Source organism: Kogia breviceps, chromosome 6, assembly GCF_026419965.1.
Source record: "Kogia breviceps isolate mKogBre1 chromosome 6, mKogBre1 haplotype 1, whole genome shotgun sequence".
In the NCBI taxonomy this organism is placed as follows: Eukaryota; Metazoa; Chordata; class Mammalia; order Artiodactyla; family Physeteridae; genus Kogia; species Kogia breviceps.
Window position 1 is genome coordinate 101086694 of NC_081315.1, and position 24524 is coordinate 101111217.

At 36.8% G+C, this 24524-nt stretch overlaps 1 protein-coding gene across 4 annotated transcripts in view; it reads right to left on the bottom strand.

The window, feature by feature from the left end:
• SLIT2 (slit guidance ligand 2) overlaps nt 1–24524 on the bottom strand; it is a 404520-nt gene that overhangs the window by 153711 nt on the left and 226285 nt on the right. The gene's annotated exons all lie outside the window — the stretch shown is intronic.

Sequence of the window (24524 nt, forward strand, 5' to 3'; positions counted from 1 at the left end):
ACTAACATAACTTAAGAATTATATAGGAAAGCAGTCCCTTTTAACATCCTAGAGAAGACTGGGCAAAAATTGATAAAATCTGGGCAGTATGATTAAGTTTTCATAGCACTTTAAGTAATCTTGAAAATGGAACACGGCAGTACGGGCCCAACAATAAAACCCACAGTTCTTGCATGAAATATTAGCAGCAGGTTGATTTAGAACCTTCTTTAAATAATTCTATTATAACCATAAACACAGACTGTCTATATTTGCATTTTAATTTAATCGAGAAATACAATTTAATCAAGGGAAAAAAAGCACTCTTTGAGTTGAAATGAGAGTTTGTAAAAATCACTCATCCCATGAAATGGATCATTATTTTTCCTTCAGAGTTCAGATGCAATTCTATAAGCTCACATAGTATTATTAGCCTTAACAAGTAGGATATAAATACACATGCAAGAAATGTCACTGAAAAGAGGAAATTTTAAATAACACTACCACATAGCAGAAAGCTGAAATATCAAATAAAGTATTAAAGCAACAATGAAGGTACTAAAATTATCTTTAAATTCAAGATAACTGACACTCACGAAGAAAAGATGAAGCTACTGACCACGAGTACATGCCTGCCAAAACGGAGTTATTTTCCAATTTTGTGGAGGCATATTGGACGAATTCACCAGCATTCTCTCCCCCAATGCTTCTTATGACCAGAGCCGGTTGCTCAACACTTGTCACCACACAATAGAGATAACTGGCAGATACAGAGATTTACTGTGTGGTTTTGACCTCATTAGCACCAAGTTTTAAACAAGTGAGATTTGCATTTATATCTCAATATCTGCAATGTTCAAATAAAAAAAAGTTTGCTAAGCAATTTGTAGAGAAATAATGTTAGTCTAAAGAGTAAAGGTCTTTAGCAAAAAAGCAAAGAAAAACACATACATATTTTATTCCAAACAGTAAGTTTGTAATATGTGCTTATGTAGGAGTTAAGGCAGCCATTCATGTCCTACGTGAACTGTTATCAATAGCTTCAGTATATCCCTAAGAGTAATAAAACTTCATTTCCTTAAAAATTGCTTATTTCTCCAGCTTGTCGTTGATTCAGACTGACTTCCCTCCTTTGTTTAATTACATCGAGTTAAGAATGTTTAATAGCATATATTTAAAAGCCTAATGTCAGAAACAGTGCTCAAAGGAGGCTACTGAGCTAGGAGAAGGTAAAGAGAGATACTGGAGAAAGAAAATTCAGAAAGTAATAAGAAATGAGGAGGGAAAAAACTGAATTCAAGCAAATTTAATTCTACAGCACTCCGTGAAAACAGATAGTGTTTCTATTGTTGTGCCCCTGTCAGTTCAGTGTTTTCTCACCACTTATTTTTTTTCCCCACTTCTCCTAGAACAAAGACTGCTTTAGAGACTGTGTAGGTGAATAAAAATGGCAGAGATTACCATTCCTTCTGAATGTAATTTTAGTCCTTTTGACTGCCTCAGGCAGAAGTCTAGGGCATTAGAAGGGTTTTATTCTGCTAACACTTACCATCTCATCTTTTATAGAAGGGTGAGGGACAGTCAGGCTCAGAGCCTCCCTAAGGTCAGTGGCTTATGTGTCGCTGCCCCCCTGAGTAGACTATTCTATGGGATCTCTGCTCTTGTGCTCCGCTTACTCTGGCAGCGAAATTCAGTTATGGATCTCAGGTCCCTTCAGTTAAGTGGGCAATAATATTCACCCATGACAGGAGGAAGAAACTTAAGTTTTCAGTACCTGCTATGTACAATACTTAAATTTTTAGAGATAATATAATATCAAATTTATGTTTTTTAACCCACATGGCCATCTTGTGAAGTAGATATTATTATTATCATTATTATTACTATCTGTTATTATTAAAGAAACCAAGCTTCAATGATATCAGGTGTTAACCAATGACAGAAACTGTTGAAGTATCAAGAGATGTAGAGGAAATCCAGATAAATATTGAGTCAAGATGTGGGGATTTCTAAAGATGACACTGAGGGCTACTTAATCCATCTCAATATGTCCTTCCTGTGGCCTAAAACTTAGGAGATTTTTTCTTAACTCATCCTAGCCTCTGACTTATGTCATTTGCATTTTCGTGTGAAATAAACAGCACAAGCAAGAGTATGGAGGTAGAAAAATAGAACTTCTATGGGCGTAGCTTTTGGTCTGGTTTGCTTAGAAGGTATAACATGCAGTGCAGTAATCAGAGATGAGGTTGGAAGGAAAAGTGAGGGGTGTGAGGAGGAGACATTCTGATACCGATTGAAGAGTGAGTTCTTATCTCAGCAGACAGTGGTAGGGAGGGAAGAGTGAGGTATGAGAGCAGGACAGATGCTCTTCCTTAGATTCAACTGGCAGTAGAATTTAGGAGAATACCAGGGGTCAAATATTCAAATCTGGATAACCAGATACAAGATTTTTATGATAGTTGGGGAAAGAGTAATGAGAATTATGAAGCAACATAATAACCATCAATATCTTGCTTGTTTACCCTGGGCTTGTTAATGGATGGGCTCCCACCCTTTAGATAGAAAAGGTACAAGAGATCAAAAGTGGCATCAGGGATGCATGAAAAACCAAAACTTAGAAGTGAATTGTATGTGGATATGGATTAGGCAAAGATGAGAGAGAAGACAGAAGTCATTTTGAACTTCGACAGAGGAACCATTAACAAAATTGGGAAATCAAAATTTACAGTGTCTATTATGAGTTTGCTTGTGGAAATTTTTCAGTCTCTTTGGAGAGATGTGATTTATATCTCACAGTTTGATGATAACAAAGGTGGTATAGAATAAGTAAAGCATGAGTGGAATCTTAGAAAACTGATCCAGGAGATCAGAGAAGTAACAGTCACTGGAGGCTTCATTGATTCAGGCCACTTTCAAAATAGAAAGAGAATTTTTTGAAATTTGATGAAAAATTACTGAGCTCAATATTTCTCATCCTCCAGTGTTGGTACAGGTGGGTGGCAGAAATCCAAGGAGAGAGGAGGTATGCCAGAGGAATTAAGAGCATAGGCTGCAGACTGAGAAGTGAAGTAGGTATTATTATTATCATTATTATTACTGTTTGTTACTATTAAAGAAACCAAGCTTCAGCGATATCAGGTATTAGTGCTAAACATTTATTAACCATGTGACCTTGCAAAAATTGCTTACATTTTCTGTATGTCAGTTTCTTCATCTGTAAAATGAAACAATAACAGTGTCTATATCACAGGACTGTTAGGTGGATTCAATGAAATACTCTTTAAAGTGCTCACAAAGTGACTGGGGCACAGTAACTACTATAGAGGCGTTGGTTACATACATATTACAATTATGCTACCAGGAGAATTTGCTCTGTGCCCCTAAGCGTTTCTGCTCTGTTCCTTGAAGACCATTGTAGGCAATGTGATACATTACCGATGGGAGTGCATTGTTCTGTGAACTATGTGTATGAGAAAAATGAGTCAGAACTACTGAGTTAGCAGGATAGTGCTGCCAAGGGAAGAGTCTGTAATTATATCACTAGGCAATAGAGTGTAAAAATGTGCTTCTGAGTAGGAAAATGGCTTGATTGGAGTTGATTTTTAGGAAGATTGATCTGGAAATTGAAATTCGGAGCAGGCAGGGACAATGGGCGGAGAGTGGCGCTGGGCAGTAGTGTGGAGAAATGGTGGGTCTCCAGTGAACTAGGCAATTCTTTTTGGAGAGCATTAAATAATAAAGTTGAGAGTTGGAGTTAGGTCCAAATATAAGTCTATGATGCAAGTTAAGGTGCTTGTCATCTTGGGGAGAGTTTGGAACCACTCAACTTTTCTGAGGAAGGGAATAGCAAAATGCAAAAAGCATTTGGGGAAAACAAGTGTGATAACTGGAGAGCTGGGATGGAAGACAAGGAGACTAAATTAGCTTTGTAAACTTTTGGACACAAATAAATGGAAAGATATTACATGCTCATGGACCAGAAGAACTAATATCATTAAAATTTTCAAAGTGATCTACAGATTCAGTGCAATCCTTATCAAAATTCCAATGGCATTTTTCACAGAAATAAACAAACAACCCTAAAATTTATTTGGTCCCACAAAAGAACCTGAAGAGTCAAAGCAATCTTAAGAAAGAAGAACAAAGCTGGTGGTATCACATTTCTTGATTTCAAGCTATGTTACAAAGTATAGTAATAAAAACAGCATGGTATTGGAAGAAAAACAGAGAGATCAATGGAATAGAGTTGAGAGCCCAGAAATAAATCCACACATATATAGAAAATTAATTTATGACAAAGAAGTAAAGAATATACAATGGAGAAAGGACAGTCTCTTCAGTAAATGGTTTTGGAAAAACTGGACTGCCACATGCAAAAGAATGAAACTGGACCACTGTGTAACATCATACATAGACACTCAAAATGAATTAAAGACTTCGACATAATACCTGAACCATAAGACTCCTAGAAGAATACATAGGCTGTAAGCACCTTGACACTGGTCTTAGCAATGACTGTTTCATATCTGACACCAAAAGCAAAGGCAACAAAAGCAAAATTAAACAAGTGGGACTACCTCAAACTAAAAGCTCCTGCATAGCAAAGAAAACCATCAAAAAATGAAAAGGCAACCTATAGAACCGAGAAAATATTTGCAAAACATTTATCTGATAAGGGATTAATATCTATGACATGCAAAGAACTCATGCAACTAAACATCAAAATTCAAACAACCCAATTAAATGGGCAGAGGATTTGAATAGATGTTTTCCAAAGAATACATATAGACGCATGAAAAGATTCTCAACATCACTAATCATTAGAAAAATGTAAATCAAAACCACAATGAGCTATCACCTCACACCTGTCAGAATGGCCATCATCAAAAAGACAACACTTAACAAGTTTTGGCAAGGAGAAAAGGGAATACTTTTGCACTGTTGATGGGAATGTAAAATGATGCAACCACTATGGAAAACAGTATAGCAGGTCTTCAAAAGATTAAAAATGGAACTACCATAAGATCCAGCAATCCTACTCCTGAGTATATATGCAGAGAAACAAAGTCACTCTCTTGTAAGAATATCTGCACCCCTATGCAGCATTATAGCCAAGACATAGAAACAACCTAAGTCTCCAAAAGCAGATGAATGAATAAAGATGTTTTATATATATATATGTATATATGTATATATATATGCATGTATATATATATACATGCATATATATACACACACACACACATATACATGCACAATGGAATATTAATCAGTCATGATAAAGAAGGAAATCCTGCTATTTGCCACAACATGGATAGACCCTGAGGGCACATGCTAAGTGCAGTAAGTCAAGCACAGAAAGACAAATACTGCATGATCTCACTTACATGTGGAATCAAATAAAAGTGGAACTCATAGAAAGAGAGAACAGATTGGTGGTTGCCAGAGATGGAAGGTGGAGGATGGGAGAAATGGGTGAAGGTGGTCAAAAAGTACAAACTTCCAGTTGTAAGATTAATATGTTCTGGGGATGTAATGTACAGCAAGGTGACTGTACTTAACAATAATGCATTGTATATTTGAAGATGCTAAGATGGTAAATCTTAATAGTTCTTATCACAAAAGAACTTCTAACTATGTGAGGTAATGAATGTTAACAAAACTTACTGCAGTGATCATTTTGTAGTATAGCAAATATAATGTTATATGTCAATAAACCTGGAAAAATACCAAAAAAAGTTACTGCAAATGCCCAGGCATAATTTGGAATTTTCCATATGAATTAAAATATTAAACATCTTAAATCTGAAAGCCTCATTTATTCATTTTCTGAAATGACAAGGAATTGAGGAAAGCTGGAAAGACTGTCCCATTTTGAAGCTAATATTGATATGAAGGATATGAACGAGGGTGAATATAAGTGGTTTCAAACAGGAAAGGCTCTACATTCTTGGCATCTGCACAACTGGAAAGATATAGGCCTCCCAGAGCTAGGCCTGAGAAGTGGCCCTAGTGGTCATCACCCTGGAGTTTCCCATTTTAGATCCTTCTCCTTCTACTACATACAACCCATTCACAAAACCACTTCAGCAATGTCTTCAACCAAGCCTCTTCCTCCCATTCTCTATTGCCATGGTCCCTGTTAGAATATCATCACCATTTCATACATGACTGAGATGCCAAACCAATATCTTTGCCTTAACTTATGATCCCTTCCAAGGCATCCACCACATTGCCACCACAGTTATATTTCCAAAATTGACATCATGTCAAATAACCGCCTCCTGAATGTCTTCTCCATCTCAGTTAAGAGGACACCATTCTTACAGTTGTTCAGACCAAAAACTCTGGAGTCCTCATTGACATCTCATAGTCTTCCACACCCAACATCCAACCCACCAGCAAATTCCCGACTCTTCAAAATATATTCGGAATTTGATTTACCTACACCTCTGCTACCCTAACAAAGCCACCATCCCCCCTTCTGTGGATTGTCTTAATAACTTCCCAACTATCTCTCTGCTCCTCCCTTTGACTTCCTATAATCATATCTTGCCACAACTCTGATCAAAATTCTTCATTGGACTTATATACACTACCAAATGTAAAACAGACAGCTAGTGGGAAGAAGCCGCATAGCACAGGGAGATCAGCTCGGTGCTTTGTGACCACCTAGAGGGGTGGGATAGGGAGGGTGGGAGGGAGATGCAAGAGGGAGGAGATATGGGGATATATGTATATATATATGTATAGCTGATTCAATCTGTTATACAGCAGAAACTAACACATCATTGTAAAGCAATTATACTCCAATAAAGATGTTAAAAAAAAAATTCTTCGCTGATGTCCCATATCATAAGGAGGGAAAAGCTCAAAGCATTACAAGGTCTACAAGGCCCCCAAATCAACTGATTGAAACCTTTGACCTCATCTCTTTCTCCTCCCCACCTCGCCCACTCTCCTCCAGTCACACTGGTTTTCTTGGCATTATTTGAAACCTTCAGATTGTGTCTCACTTGTGGGCCTTCTTTGATACTTTCTGTGCTTCTATTTCCACCTCAGATACTTTCTGTGCCTTCTATTTCATTCATTAATTCTATTCTCTTAATTCACCTTTTATAAAATCTTTCTTCCAAATCTTCAGATTATCCACATTTTATTTTGTCTTAAGCACCTAGTTCCTCTCGCCATGAAATGCAAGGTTAAATATTGTTCAAGACACAGAGCAAATAGTACCTCCTTTGGCATAGTTCTCCAATCCCCCAGCTGAGCCATGTGCTAAGATCTCTGTAACCTATTAGCTAGGTTATGCTGTGCAAGTCGCCTACCCTCTTTCTCCATTTGTTCATCTGTAAAATATCTAAGATAAATGGCTCTTAGGGCCATTTTGCCTGGTCCAAACAACAATATTATTAGTAATGTAAATTAATATTCAAATAACTAAATATCAATAAAATTATTACATAATTACAAATTAATTATAAAACATTATTATTGATTATTAGGGAGTCAGTTGTTCCCATCCTCTGTGCTCTTAAGGTGACCTCCACACATATTTACTGTAACACTCCAAAATTTTTAGTTGAATTCTTTTCTTAGATAACTGTCTCTCCTGTTAGACAATATGATAAATGAAGTTAGAGATTTTAGTTTATCTTGTTTGTATAGAATTCCTGGCATATGAAAGGCCTTTAATAAGCAAAGTTTTATGGAAAGGAGGTAGAGAAAGAAAAATAAATTCTGAAGAAAAATGTTACAAAACATGACAACATTCCGGATGAGTGTGAATAAGGAAGAGAGGCGATAAGTATAAGCCTGTGGTTGGAGTCCTGATAAGCAGCAAAATCTAGTGTGATAGACACAACGAGGCAACACAGGAGAGGTAAATGTCACTGTTTCACAAAACCTTGGAGATATTAAACTAGAGCTCAATAAAGAGATCAGAGGGAGAAATACAGACTAATGAGTCTTTGTACCATAGTGAGAATCGAACTATGCATGGTACATATAAATCTCCTTTCAGATGATATGCATTGATGAATTTCACATTTGCAGGTTAGTGTCCCCAAGAACCAAGATTTAGTGTACTCAAGATTTCAATCTCTGAAGGTGGGAAAGTCAGCTGTGTTCTTTTCTCTCTCTCACTTCTATTCTCTCATTCTTGCATTCAAAAGCATTTATTAACAGCATAAAATCTGATGTAATCACTGCTTTGTGAAAATTCTGTTTCTTTTATGATATATTTTTAACCAACAACTTGGCCGCCGATTCTTCATAAATAGGGCTGTCTCTTCTACCCATATCCTTTCTCTTCCACATCTTAAATATAATCTTACATAGAGTAGTTTTCTTTTTAAATCATTCTTTGTCAGATGTATGAATGGTCTCTTTTTTAGGGATTATCAGTGCTGTTCCTCCACTGAAAACTGTTTTGTCACTCAGGACCTGCAGCAACTTCTCATACTCAGCAACCAAAGCTTTACTGAACATAGTAGTAATAATACACAACTATTTTTCTTCTAATCTCTAATATGCATTGCTAACAGTGCCTTCTTGCACTTAATAAAAAGTTTTAATCGAAGTTTTTACACAACTTATGACACTTGTAAGACCCCATAGATACTTAAATGTAAAAATGTGTTCATTTTAGAATTTATGAAATAAGATAATACTCAAAACTACCTTGTATTGGGCAATTAACTGTCAGGCGATACACTTTGATTTATTTAATTGTTTCTATAACCATATCAGAATGTACTCTTCTATTCCCATTTGGAGGCAAGGAACTGGCATTTACAGAGGGTTCATAATTTAGCTGCAGTCATACAGCTAGTAAGCAGTGGAGCAGGGATTTGAACTTGGCTCTGTTCTCCAAACCTCATATGCTTGACCACTGTTGCCCTGCCTCACACAGGAGGTGCCTTCTGTAGAGGTCTGGCTCTCTGGTATTGTAGTTCGATGACCCAGGAGCTGTGGTTTTAAAGTGCGGCTCTAGGATCAGCCCTAAGAGTCCTTTGGGGAGGCCATTTAAAAAGCAGACCTCTGAGTTCCATCAGAGATGCCAGGCAAAGTCTCTCAGGGAGGTCCAGGATACCTGTGTTTTTAACAAGTCTGGTAGGGAACTGTTATCCCCACTGTCTTTGAACCCCACATTAGTAGCCCATTGGTACATCTCCAATAAATGGTATCTTCTAGCTTTTGTTTGGTTTATAAGCCTGGCATTCATTTACATGCATCCAGTTGGAAGTTGTGAATGCCAACAGGAAATAAAAAATGGGAAGCACCATTAAAGTAAAAAAGAATATATACAGTTCTCTGACCAAAGAAGAAGGCTGGATAAGAGGCCAATGTTTTGCATTGTGGTGAAATATACATAGCGTAACATTTACCACTTTACGTTTATAGTTCATTAGCATTAAGTACATTCACACATGTTGTGTAACCATCACCACCATCTATCTCCAGAATGTTTTGAGAGGCCATTTTAAAGGCTTTTTTGCATAATGTAAAATCTTACAACCAGGACACTAATCTTGAAATAATAAATGATTCACAGTGTAGATAATGTTTATCCTTTCTCTTTCTTCTCTTCAAAATAGTATCATAACATCACCTCACATTAACACTGATCTTTCCAATTAATATTTAAGTCACCATTTGGTTACCTATAAGCACTTCAATTAAGTGCATTCAAGGAGGACATACTTAATTGGGTAGAGCCGTCAGGTAATGAGAGATTCTAAAAATAGTGCCTGACAACAAATTTAAAAAATAACCTCCTTGTGTACATTTTATAAGGGCCACTGAGCTAATAACCCATGTTTTATGATAACCCATGTGAGGTGGGGTTTTTTTGACACATCCAAACACAGAGATAATCACAACAGTCGGAAAACACCCCCAGATGCCTGCAGTGGTATCTTGGAGGGTTGTGTACTGAGACAGGACAGGAATCAGGTTTTGGATAGCAATACTTGGTTCTGCTCCATAAAATTATGTGACCGTGTGACCTTGGTCAAGTTACTAATATTCATTGAATCATGCTCTATTTTCTTTAATTCTAGAAAAAATATCAAGCATTGCTATGTCAGAGTTACTGCAAAGATTGAACGATCTGATGCATTCTATGCAAACATGTGAAGTGTCTTGCCCAGTCTTAACACACAAAGGCACTCACACATGTTACCTTCCTGCACTTCAATTAGTTTAGTTTAGTTCACTTCAAGAGTTATATGTTGAGGGGAAGTGTGTGCTGAATACACTGCTAGTTCTTAGAAATAAAATATATAAGTAACATGGGTCTGCTCTCAAGAAGCTCAGATTCCGAAAGAGAAAGCAAGCAGGTAAGGTGATCATTATACTGCTGAACTGATAAAAATACCAGTTTCCTGAAGGAGGAAATACTTAATTTTGTTGTTGATTGGAAATACTTCATTTTGTCATTTGTATCATTGATTGGAGTGTTGGGGACGGTAGATGATAGTAAACAAACAAACAAAACAACAAAATTAAAAAACACTTTGCTATGGAGTTTCTTTTCTAATTTTTTTATTGTGATATAATTGACATATAATATTATATTAGATTTAGGTATATGACATAGTGATTCAATATGTGTGTATATTGTGAAATGATGGAGTTTCTTAAGTTTACATATGGACTCATGGAATATACAGTTAACCCTTGAACAACATGGGTTTGAATGGCATGGGTCCACTTATATTCAGATTTTTTTCAGTAAATATACAGTCAGCCCTCCACATCCATGGATGTGGAACCTGTGGATACAGAGGGCTGACTGTAACACACTCACAATGTAATATGCATGCATGTATTCCTGTCAAGCCTTTGTATATCCATTTCCCTCTGCCTGGAATATTCACATGCAGTCCTTCACTTGGTTAATCCTCCCACTCATCCTTTGGAGCAGAGTTTAAATAGTCTCTCTTCTAAAGATTGTCTCGGATATATCCTAATACTGGAGTAGGCTCTCCTCCTCATGCTCCTGTAACATGTCATACTTCACTGATATACTGGATTATAATTGCTAGTTTACTTGTTGACACATCCCACGAGAGCCAAAAGTTCCCGAGAACAGGTACTGAATAATTCATCATTGTGTCCCCAATGCCTAGTACAATGCCTGGCTGTGGTCAATAAAGTGTAAATAAAAATGTCCAGAACTGATTAACAAATTAGTAGTATACTTATTGACATTTAGGTTCTCAAGAAGATTACTGATTTAATAGGTACTCTACGTCTTTCTTAGGATATATTACATGAAAATGTCATCATCTACTCTGGTATATTAAGATCATGATATACTTATTATTTTCTTCCCAAAGATATGGTAAAAAATATTCTTTTTGTGATCCAAATATTTTTACTGCGATCAGTAAGATAAAGGTAACAGCAAAGTTAGAATGGTGGTGTTAGTACAAATATCACATATTTCAAGTGGAAAACCGTCATTGAAAACCTTTATTCAGCCTAAACAACAGCCTCAGTTTCAGCTGATGGAAATAAAAACTCTAATTTTCTCAATATTAGGCTCAGGGATATGTGTGACTTTCATAATTTAGTCAATAAAACATGGATGCCAACCAAGAAATAACAGTTTCCTGAATATAACTCCATGTATTTGTGTCAGGAATTGCACTATTCATGTATGGAGACATATCAAAGATGTGATGCTATTTTTTCATCAAAAAATTGCAATATAGCCAGGAAGACCAGGCATATATATATGAATAAAGAGCAAACACACACTCATGGTAACATGCATGAGAAAATTAAATAGAGATAACAGAATGACGTGACATATAAATCAAGAGATGCTTTTGCAAGGGAGAGGCATTTACGTCTTAGGAAAAGCAATGGGGATAGTTTGTTAAGAAGAAATGGAACATGTTTCTAAAAAGACCAGTATGGGAAGACCAAAGACATACAGGTATATTAAGGGTGACATATTTCGGGAGTGAATGGTAAGAAGACAGAATTTTGTTGCGTTTAACAATTAATTAGAAGGAAAGAGAGTTTGTATTGGGATTCCAGAACATTCAAATAAGATGACTACATAGTTTTCAGTTAATCTTATTAGCAGTAAGAAACAAGATGAGCAAGTAATAAAATAAGACAAAACAAAGGTTTCAGAAATCTTCGTGCAAGAATGACTAGAGAACAACACTTCACTACTTCAGAACAGAAAGTTTTGTTGTTTTCTCTTCCTAAATTGTTCTTAAAGGTACACCTGTCAATGAAGAGTCTTCGTCAATATGTATACTCAATTCTGACTTTATAAAAACTCCTGGTCTTATAAAGATAGCCAACCATCAGGCTTTCCTTCCAGAATTTACAGATTTCAACTAAAAAGTGATTCTTGATAATTATGAAAACATTTTCAGTGGAAGACAAGCTTCAGTTGAAAAAAACTCTAAATCAATGATTAATAAGTTAAATTGGCAAACATCAAATCTCAACAAATTATGACCCCCACCAACAGGAAACTTTTGCAAATAGACTTCAAGAGCATTACTGAGATAAAATTTACATACCTACAAGTCTATTAGTTTATATTACACAATTCAATGGTTTTTAGATTATTTAGAGTTGTGTAACAATCATCACAATCTAAATTTAGAACATTTTCATGACTCCAGAAAGAAACTTTGGACTTATGAACAGTCACTTCCCTTTCCCTCCCCCATGTTGTAGTGTGTATCCACAGTTCATTTTTTATTGTCAAATAATATTCCATTGTATGGATATAGCACACTTGTTTATCTACTCTTCAGTTAATACATGCAATAGGCTTTGTAAGGCAATTTAAAAATCAATAACTACTTGTGCTGGGGACAAGTCTATTTAATATGCTCTTTGAGTCCTTTGTGATAGTTTTGTACTGGTTTAATATTCTTTTTAATATAACAGAAGCCCAATTATTGAGCCATGGTCATCAAGGAGTGGTCACTACTTTAGACCAGCTTGAACCCATTTTACATACCATCCTCTCTTAGAAGGTTTGTTTGTTTCTGTTCAACTCTGTACACTGAGCTATAGCCTTCTTCCCCTAATTTTACCTCCATATACCCACAGCAGCTCTACATTATATGATATATTCTTTTGATCATGCTCACAGAATTTGTATAGGCTATAAAAACAGCTCTGGATGTGTTTTGTTTTGAACTTGGGATAAAACTGTATTCAAAAATGGGAATAGATGTACTTTCCTATCCCTGCTTTTTATCCACATATGCATATCCATACTGATATTGATCTGAATATTAAATTATATATATATATGTGTTTTTTCTAAATGTATGTACATGTGTGTATAGACAAAGACAGAGACACAAGAAAGAGAAAGAGAAATACTGGAGAAAAAAGAAAGATACAGAGAGATAAAAACTCACTGTGAAAATATGGATATATGGAGAGATATATATTAGTTATATAGATATCTTAATTATTAATGTATCTCATTACCTGTAATATAGGTAGAAAAGATGTAAAATATTATGACATAAGGAAGTTTTTCTTTCCAGAGTTAAACAGATCTCAATCATTTTCAATTTTTTTGATAGTTTTTAAAAAAAATTTTTTTTCATTTATTTTTGGCTGCGTTGGGTCTTAGTTGCTGCCTGCAGGCTTTCTCTAGTTGCAGCAATCAGGGGCTACTCTTCGTTGAGGTGCGCGGGCTTCTCATTGCGGTGCCTTCTCTTCTTGTGGAGCATGGGCTCTAGGCACGCGGGCTTCAGTAGTTGTTGTACACAGGCTCAATAGTTGTGGCTCACGGGCTCTAGAGCGCAGTCTCAGTAGTTGTGGTGCACAGGCTTAGCTGCTCCGTGACATGTGGGATCTTCCCAGACCAGGGCTCGAACCCGTGTCCCCTGTATTGGCAGGCGGATTCTTAACCTCTGCGCCACCAGGGATGTCCCTCATTTTCGATTTAAAACGATCCTATATTATAACTCTTGATGATAATTTTAGAAACCTCACTTGAAGCATTCTCTGGAATATTCTCCAGAAAATTTATTTTCAATAGGAGGTAGAATGAAAATAACTGCCAAATACCTTTATCCTAAGCACTCTTTATAGATCCTCATTTAATCCTTCTGTTCCTAAAAAATAAAGGCAACTTTCAAGAATATGTTCTTTTTAATCAGCATATCTCTCTTACTTGTTCTAAAGATTTTTTAAAGGTAGAATGTAATCTAATTGTGCTGAAATACTGCATCAGCTTTTAACAAAAGAGCCAATACTGCAATGCTGCTATTTTATTGCTCACAATGTATGGTTTCCAGTTGGGTATCCCATTAACCTCAGAGTGCAATGATATCATTTTAATTATATAAATTGAAACAGCAGTGTATAATACTTATATCATGTAAAAATGGATCCGCTTTATGTGAAAGTGTCTAAACTATCTTTCACTATGAAGCCATAAATTTGCTTTAGATGGCAAACTTGCTGGTAAATTTAATTACTGGTAATTTTATTTTCCTCCACAGTTTAACCTCTCTTAGAGTCTGACTGGGAATATCATAAATCTGTACTTCCATGGACTACTTTGGAAACTACTGAGTAATGATAAATTAGTATTTGTTCAGATTTTAACTTAGAAACGCAAATAAATATAAATGTACATAGAAAATAAGTATGCCAACCTGTAAAAGTCATCACAGCCTAAATTCCTAATTTGTTAAAATGTACAGTTTATTTAGTGAAACTTTAAAGTTATAATATATAATCAAATAATACATTGCACAGAAGATGACTATTTTTATGCATCTGAAGATCTAAATAGCTGTGAGTGGATAAGAAAAAAATGAGTTTCACGTAAGAGAGAGATGTTTGCATTAGTTCAAGAGAAAGACTGTATGTAGTAAAGTCTCGTATTACATACTCATAGAATTATCTGGTATCATTAGAGTATTTCAGGGGTCACATCCCAAGGAACTCATGCAAGTTTGGGGAGAAGATGGGGGGTGCAAGAGAAGTGTTCCCCTTCAATGTTTCTCTCCTTCCTCAGAATTCCCCACAGGGTAGCTATCTTAATGGGAGAAGAAAGGAAGCTTGGTTGTGATGGGCCTTAATTAATCTTAATTAAATGTGACACACAGCAGGTGAGAACAATCCTGTCTTCCTGTGAACAGAGAGAAGAGTACAGCACGTGTTCAAGAACCACATCACTCAAACCAGAGGGTCTGGACCCACATCTGGGCTCTGCCACTTACTTGCTTTGTTACATGGGCAAGCTATTCCACCTCTCTAAACCTTCACCCCCTCATCTGTAAAATGGGGATAATAAAAACCACCTACTTCATAAGGTTATTGTGTGGAAGAGCTGGGATAAAGCTTGTGCAATGCTTAGCGGGGTGCTCAGCCCAGAGCAAGCACCGGATAATGACAGATTTGCCACAGCTGCATACAAGTTTCTGTCTGTTCCCTCCCCTTCAGGGTGAACTTGAGGGCTTGGTCTCCACCTTAATCATCTAAAAGTTTCATCCTGGATGTGCGGGACATGCCCTTCATTAGTTCTATGACCTTGTGCCAGTTTTTTGTTTTTAACTTCTCCAAGCTTTCATTTCCTAATCTTTAAATTAAGACTAACATTTAGAACACATTTCACAGGGCTGTTGGGAAGATTATATGAAATATTTAACACAGGACCTCACAAGTATTAACAATATTCAGTAAATGTTACATATAATTTTAACGTGGAAATATATACCAATAAAGAGGATTTTGGAAGACGTCCTATAATTTAGGTAGAATTTTAGCTTACCAATTGTATCTATAAAAGTACAATTTAGCAGAAGACAGAAAAGCCTTTTTCACAGTTAAACATAGTATAGTATCTGTGAATTATATTGCTGTCATTATCAATAAATACTTAAAACAATCCCAGTAAGCCCTTAGCTATTCTAAGATACATTTTAAATTCAGGGAATTTAAATTAATCATATACAGTTGCTGGATTGCAAGGAAGGATAAGAGTATGTGGGTATGTTGTAATGTTCTGAACGTAACAAAGCCATTTTATAATTTTTGAAAGGCAATCTTAAACTGTTTCCACTCAATGCACAATCCACTCTTGATTAGGCAGCTAGCAGACATTTTAAGGAGATCCAAAGCCCGCATTCTCTGATACCATGATTTCTGAACTGTATCTAAAAAAGTACTAACTACAGATATAAAATCTGAAAAGCAACTTCTGGTTCTGAATTTAGTGGGCTACCCTGGGTGGGGCCTCCTAGGTGGAGGAAGTGGGGGTATCTCCATCACCCCCGGTCACCCGCTCTGCCAGGAGACAGGCTTCAATTCAGGAGCAGCAGGCAGATGCTCCTCATTGTAAGCCGTCTGCTTTCCCAAGCGTACCATGTTGATGGGGCAGAAAGGAAACTGCCATAGTGCAGAGAATTAAACAAGATTTGGAAAATCAAAGAAACAACTCAGAACTGTGTTGAAGTAAGAAAGAGGGAGAAAAGAAGAAAGGGGCAGAGAGAGAGAAGGGGTGACGGGGGGGCGCAAAATAAGAGAGGATGAGATTAAGAGGAAAAATTGATGAATGGTGTTAAGGCGAAACAAATAGCAAGACAACAGCAACTAGTGCAAAAGAAAAATCAGGGCTGAATAGTTTAAACTGCACAGTTCATTCCTTTTATAAGCTTCGTAGGAATGCATTTCTACTCAGCCATTGTTCTATTGTTTTAAACATATCACGCATTTAATATCCACAAACCTAAGAAGCGGGTATTGTTATCACCCCCACACAAGACAAGGAAACGGAGCCTGAGAAATTATAGGAACTTACCCTCAGCATTTAACAGGTATTGGGGGAATTTAGAAGTGAATAGAAAGTTCCTGCCCTCAGGAAGCTAAACCTAAAATGACCCAGGATGGATTTGTTCTGGGTTTGGAAATATGTCAGGAGAAAGTACAAAGGCATCCATCCACATATATCCACTTTGTAATGTTGTTTCTTTATCTTGTGGTGCAAGGTTTTGCAATTAGAACATCTCAACAATTCTACTTTGACCATGTCAGATTATACCTTTACAAGGAGACAAAATTAGAAAAAATTTACTTTAAAATGTCTAACGCAACTCAAATATTTTGTTTTGTCGTTGCCAGCTGTCAGTGGGTATTGTGACTCATGGTACTTTACTGACTCTCTTTTAATAACAAATGTCACAGCATTTCACAGACTAAGTTGATGGAGAACTTACTTTATAGCACTACCAACCGTTCCATTTGCTTAAAACTCTATTTAAATGTCAGAATCAATCCAGCCACAATTGTGCTGTATAAGTCAATCTATCGGCCACAGAATCAATTCTGCCCAACAACTGTTCCAAAAGGGCACTTAAAACAATTTGCCACAAAAGTACTGCATAAAATGGTATACGCACAAACTCTACTTAGTTATTATACATAGAAAATTAGCTGCAGCAGATTCAGGGCTCACATTTAAGTGCAGTTCTTAGCCTCAGTATAACTGTGTGAGGAATATTCACTGATAAAATAATTCCAACACACACATATCATTTGTGCATATATTAGTAGGAAATTAAGCTACCAAGTAGGAGTAGTTTTCTATTTACAAGATCTTAGAAATTTTATATGTCTTAACAAAATTCGAAATATCCTTTTCTAATTGTAGTATTTCTTTTTGCTGTTTAAGGAATAAAGGGACCATTTGCAAAGGAAGCATTGTCTGCACTACCTAAGATTTTTTTTTAACATCTTTATTGGAGTATAATTGCCTTACAATTCATTGCTTTATAACAAAGTGAATCAGTTATACATATATTCCCATATCTCTTCCCTCTTGCGTCTCCCTCCTTCCCACCCTCCCTATCCCAACCCTCTAGGTGGTCACAAACCATCGAGCTGATCTCCCTGTGCTATGCGGCTGCTTCCCACTAGCTAGCTATTTTACATTTGGTAGTGTATATATGTCCATGCCACTCTCTCACTTTGTCCCAGCCTACCCTTCCCCCTCCCTATGTCCTCAAGTCCATTCTCTAGTAGGTCTGCGTCTTTATTCCCATCCTGCCTGTGGGTTCTTCATGACCATTTTTTGTTTGTTTTTTAGATTCCATATATATGTGTTAGCATACTGTATTTGCTTTTCTCTTTCTGACTTACTTCACTCTGTATAACAGACCCTAGGTCCATCCACCTCACTACAAATAACTCAATTTCGTTTCTTTTTATGGCTGAGTAATATTCCACTGTATATATGTGCCACATCTTCTTTTTTCTTTCTTTCTTTTTTTTTTTTTTGCGGTACGCGGGCCTCTCACTGTTGTGGCCTCTCCCATTGTGGAGCACAGGCTCCGGACGTACAGGCTCAGTGGCCATAGCTCACGGGCCCAGCCGCTCTGCGGCATGTGGGATCTTCCCAGACGTGGCATGAACCCATGTCCCCTGCATTGGCAGGCGGACTCTCAACCACTGTGCCACCAGGGAAGCCTGCCACATCTTCTTTATCCATTCATCTGTTGATGGACACTTAGGTTGCTTCCACGTCCTGGCTACTGTAAATAGAGTTGCAGTGAACATTGTGGTACGTGACTCCTTTTGAATTATGGTTTTCTCAGGGTATATGCCCAGTAGTGAGACTGCTGGGTCATCTGGTAGTTCTATTTTTAGTTTTGTAAGGAACCTCAACACTGTTCTCCATAGTGCCTGTATCATTTTACATTCCCACCAACAGTGCAAGAGGGTTCCCTTTTCTCCACACCCTCTCCAGCATTTATGTTTGTAGATTTTTTGATGATGGACATTCTGACTGGTGTGAGATGCTATCACATTGTAGTTTTGATTTGCATAAGATTTTTTCTAATGGATTAATCCCAAAGAAATCATAATCTTAACATTGAGGGAGAAATGTGACGTTTTATTTTATCCCACACAGAAAAAGTCATATCAGAAAGTGGGACTGAGTGACAGCTTCTGACAGTGCACTGAACTTCATGACTGTAAGGGAGGTGCAGGGCTTCCAGGACTGGTAAGTGAGCAGCAAAGCTGGGAATGTGACCTATTGTGCACCAGTGACCTACGTCCAGGCTAAGGCTGCTAGGTGACTTAGAATTGAAGAAAAAAAAAACTTCTGTGGAGGTTTAAAAAATATGTGTATTTGTAAACACACCCACAAACTTGCATTATTTTAATACTCTTTTTGGAAGTATAGTTGATTTACACTATATTAGTTTCAGGTGTACAGCATGATTCAGTATTATTACAGAGTATACTCCATTTAAAGTCATTACAGGATAATGGCTATAATTCCCTGTGCTATACAATATATCCTTGTTGCTAATCTATTTTATATATAGTAATTTGCATCTCTTAATTCCACACCCCTAATTTTTCCTCTCCCCTTTGGTAACCACTAGTTTCTTTTCTGTATCTGTTTGAGTCTGTTTCTGTTTTGCATATACACGCATTTGTATTATTTTTTAGATTCCACATATAAGTGATATTATACAGTATTTTTTCTCTGTCTGACTTACTTCACTAAGCATAATATTCTCTAGGTCCATCCACATTGCTGTAAATGGCAGAATTCCATTCATTTTTACGGCTGAGTAATACTTTAACATTTTAATATTCTTATTCTTCTGTTTTGGCTGAATTTGAATATTTTACTTTTTTGTAAGCATAGATTATTCTGACACAAATACTGGGGTCACTCTTTTTCTTTTTCTTTGGTTACTCAAGTTACTTCACCCCAAATATGGATTCAGGTGCTGTAATTGACTCGGTCATAATTTGTGAAATACACAACATAATTTTCACTGTTGTATAGGAAGGAGTATAATTCCAAATGAAATATTAGATTTAGAATATGGCTTTTCCAAATATACTTAGTGAGCAAGTATCTTAGTGGAATTCTTCATAACATTTTGACTCAGCAGAGAAGGTTGCTAAAATTGGAAGAGAGTAAAAAAAAAAAAAATCCTATTTGTAGTATTTGCATAATTAATAAAATCATCAAACCTAGCTGGATCAAAGTTTTCTTTCATCAGTAATATAGGTATATGTTCTTCTGTAGAGCAGATATTTGAAAATAGGATATGGTCTCCTGTATCTGGAGTGATTTACATGTTCTCTGACAGTAAGTGAGGGGATGGGATGAAGTGACACTTCCAGATTCCTTCTATTGTAATACTTATCATTTGTTCTTTCTAATTAATCAGAGTGATGTACCATAAGAAATTCAGATAGGATAAAATGGAATAGAACTGTAAATATCTAAAATGTGGCTTAAAATTCCAATATAAAATTAATTTGTGATGCTGTTTTTAATATCCCTTTGAATGAAATGTAGCCCAACACTATAGAGTATCCATATGGCTCAGTCAATTTGATGGGGTTTTATATTCATTCTTGTAGCATCACCTAGAGAAGGAAAGTGACATTGCTTTCATTTTATGTATGGAGAGACTGAAGTGGCATGATTCTCTAATGGTCTGCTAGAGTTTAAAGAAGTAGCATCAACATATGATGAAGATTCAGTTGCCCAACTCTATTTTGATCAATTTCATAATTTATCAAAAGTACTTTTCCTCAACCAAGGAAACTAAAGTTGATGACTGAAAAAAAGGTTACAGGTTCTCAGTTACTGACTATACTCTTGACAGGATAGACATTTCAAATAATATTTTCAGGAATTCAGACACAAACACTAAGCTGTGAAATAAATCATAGCAGTGGGTTCCAGATTATATTTTAATTTTTTAGCATTAGTTATTCATTAAGTAGCTTCAATAATTTTATTTTTAAATTTAAATGTTCTGTCACACCTTTTTTGTTTTTCCTTATATTTCTAGTTTTTAGTTATCAGTTATTTTTAATTCCTTATAGTCTAGCTAATACTTGTATTATATTTTCTTCTTTTTAAGCACATCAAAATAAAAAAAATAGGTTTCCTCTCTGTAAACTAGAAGACAGTGCAACAGAATGAAATTTATACATTGTCTCTACTCTTCAAATGATCTGACTGAATGAAAATATTTAACAATTCCCCATGGACGAAGTTTCCCCATAAGTAAAAAATAGTACGAATAAGTCAAAAACTAAGCTGTTTCCAAATGCTTCTACCTAGATTTCTTCCAGTCCCTGAGTATATAGACTATCACTATTTTCATAGTTACTAATAATAACAATTTAAAACAATTGAAGTAATTTTCAAGAAAAGCAATGAATCTCTCACAATTCAAAACTGAAAGCCCTTCTAGGGATGACTGGAATATTCTTTTCCTCTCAAAGAAAAAGTAATTCTTAAAAATCATACTCTGGGTTGCTTAAACAACAATGGCCATTGGATCATATAAAAGTGCAGACTATTAAATACACAATCAGGATATTTAGTACTGTTAAACTAGTGCGTTACCAGCACATCGATATCAGTGAATATTTATGAAAGGATAGGAAATACACAGATTTCTTAAGTCTCTCGGAAAGACAATAGACGGCAAGTTAGGTAGATAGACATAGATTTACTCATGTTACTTTCTGGGCTCCAAATGTGACTGTCTGGGTATAGTCTTGGTAAAATTCCAGCCTATCAAATTTCCATTTGCTTTAGACCAGTCATTTCTCTTTCTTCAAATTATTCTGAACATCTTTTCATTGAGAAAGATCTATGGATTCTTCTAATACTATTTCCCATTCTCTTCTTTTATCTAGTGAGTCAAGTGGCAAAAAAATGCAATGATTCTCACTTTATTGCTATTCTGAAGTAGTTGCTTCTGAATTCACTCCCTGCTTTATTTATCCTGGGTATGCGTGTGAGAGAGAGAGAGTGTGTGTGTGAGAGAGAGAGAGGTGTTTTTAGGTTTTACTCTTTTCTGAAGAACTGTTTCTTTCCAACTAGCCATGGCCTGGCAAACAAAGATGCTCATCCTTCCTCTGTATCCCCCCTCCCGCAGAAAGGGCACATACTTGTTGGCTTTCATAGCAGTTTGCAACCCACTTCTCTCCATGAAACACAGGATATGGCATTCTCCCAGGAGAATGTCTTACCAATTAGCTCCATCTTTTCTCCCCAGATCAAGAAAGGATGTTGGGATTCAAATGAGAGCAATGTTATAATATGGATAACCTTGAACAGACTTTAAAAATGGAATCATTTGGGCTTCCCTGGTGGCGCAGTGGTTGAGAGTCCGCCTGCCGATGCAGGGGACACGGGTTCGTGCCCCGGTCCGGGAAGATCCCACATGCCGCGGAGTGGCTGGGCCCGTGAGCCATGGCCGCTGGGCTTGCGCGTCCGGAGCCTGTGCCCCGCAACAGGAGAGGCCACAGCAGTGAGAGGCCCGCGTACCACAAAAGAAAAAAAAAAAAAAATGGAATCATTTGACTTAAAGTTACTTCAGCAGCTTTAACTCAAGTTACGCATGATGCACCTCACAACTGGTCACCACAGCACCCAGTGCAAACTTCTGGCTCTTTCTTGGACAGTTGCATCGGCCTGGCCCCTTCTCCCTTGCCCACCAGATGCATAGATCTCTCACTGTAGGCTCTGGCTCCTCATAAAAAGTGCTGCCAAAGCCATCTGACAAGTCAAACTGCTGGGCTTAAAAGTTGTCACCAAGAAACCTAAGGGTTTTTATTAATACTCATAGGAAGTCAGAATCTTACAGATCATGTGTGACTAACAGGAAAGGAGAATCGATATTGTGTGTCCAAAGGATGACCTTCTGAAGAATATAATTTCCTTCTACAAAGCTACCTCCTTTAAACAAGCATTCATCAGGGCCACCTCTGTTTCTGTCCTGCTCCCAATTTCCATATATCAGGGACTCCTAGGTTCTGCCTCGAAGTTTTCTCCTGCTTTTGTTCTAGGAAAAATATTAGCAACGAATCAGACCAAAAACTAAAAACATGTTAAGATATTTTCATCTTTCTCATTTGACACAATAAAGAGGAACTGGGTATATATTGGATGTTCTGAACATCACTTATTTGATGGAGTTACCTATTCACTCTCTGTACATACAGTTTTAATAATATGAATAGCTGGTCTTAAATTCATTTTATTATTTTATTTTGCATCTAGAATTAAGTTAACTGTTTGAATAGATAAACATGCCGAGGGGCCTTTTTGAGGCAGCGATTCATTTATATAATGCATATTTTCTTTTATATGGTCTTAATTTGAAATTGTAAAGTCCTTGCTTTTAAAAGCTGCCTGATTCATTTCTGACAGTAAGGAAAGAGATATTTGAATGGTTCGTTTTGCATACTGACTTTTGGCTTTTCTTGGCTCCAGACTGGTTGGAAATCCTGGAAACAATTTCAAACGCTTTTTCCAGACTTCTCCCACTATTGCTGCTTCATTCTTTCTTCTTCGTTACCCATCCCTTAAGAAGTAGCACTTCCTCACACTCCCCATTTCTAGGAAGAAGTGGTGTTCAGGGCTGATGGGAACCATGTAACAACCTATTGGGTTGATCACTCCTTTACTGATAAGCAGAGACAATCAGGACAGAAACACAAGAACCCAAGCCCACATTCAGCTCTGCTGTTAACAATACCGGCTTCCGCCTTCAAGCGCTCGGCTCCAGAGACATACTGCCTTAAGTGGGCAAACCACTGAGAAAATTCCCATCTGACAACTGGCTTCGAAGAAGGGTCAAAGGAATTAACCTGTGGTTAAGGAGGCAAGGGTGGGCTTAAGTACTTTAAGCACACAGACAGTTGTCGTGCACAAAGACTGGAGCAGCTGGAATTCTATCTCTGATGATGAATCAGAGCAACATTACAGTGGGAATGATGACTTTTAGACAAGAAGGACGAAGTCTCCATTGCATTTAGGAAGCAACCACGGCGGGCCAGGGCTTTGCATATTTTGTTTCATTTAGCCCACTTGACATCTTCAGGGAACTCTACAGGAAACCAAGGTTAGAGAGTCGCTTATTTACTTCAAGGCTGCAAAACAAGGTCAGTGGTAGAACTTGTGTTTGAAGCTAATTTTATAAAAGTGAGAAGTCCCTTCCACTATAGCAGTGATTCTTATACTTATGAGGGAAAAGGGAACTTGGAACTCTTGGAAACTCTCACAAAATCGGTGGACCTGACCCTGGAAAAATACACATGGACATACCCACAGGTCATACACATGTTTGTAGCTGGTGCATGAAGTACAGACCCCAATAAATGCTCTGTGGTAAAGTGTGCTGCTGCTAACAGAATAACAGCAAAAACCAGGCCCAGTTACAGGATGAAAACAATATCTTGGAGAAGAAATGGCAATATCGAAAAGAGAGGAGATGGCATAAGCCCCTTGCAGTCTTCTGATTCTATGTATATCCTTCTCAATATGTTCAACAAACAACCCTACAATTCTTACCTGTGGAAAACTCACTTAATGTTAAGACGCTCTCTAAAATATCTTTTTTTAAAGGATCCAAATTAATAACAGAAATAAAGGGTAAATTCTTGAGAATATGATGTTCAGGTAAGAAATATCACCTTTTAAAGTAACACATTCATATAAAAGCGAGATTCTGGAAAGAGTAGTTCAAGCACAC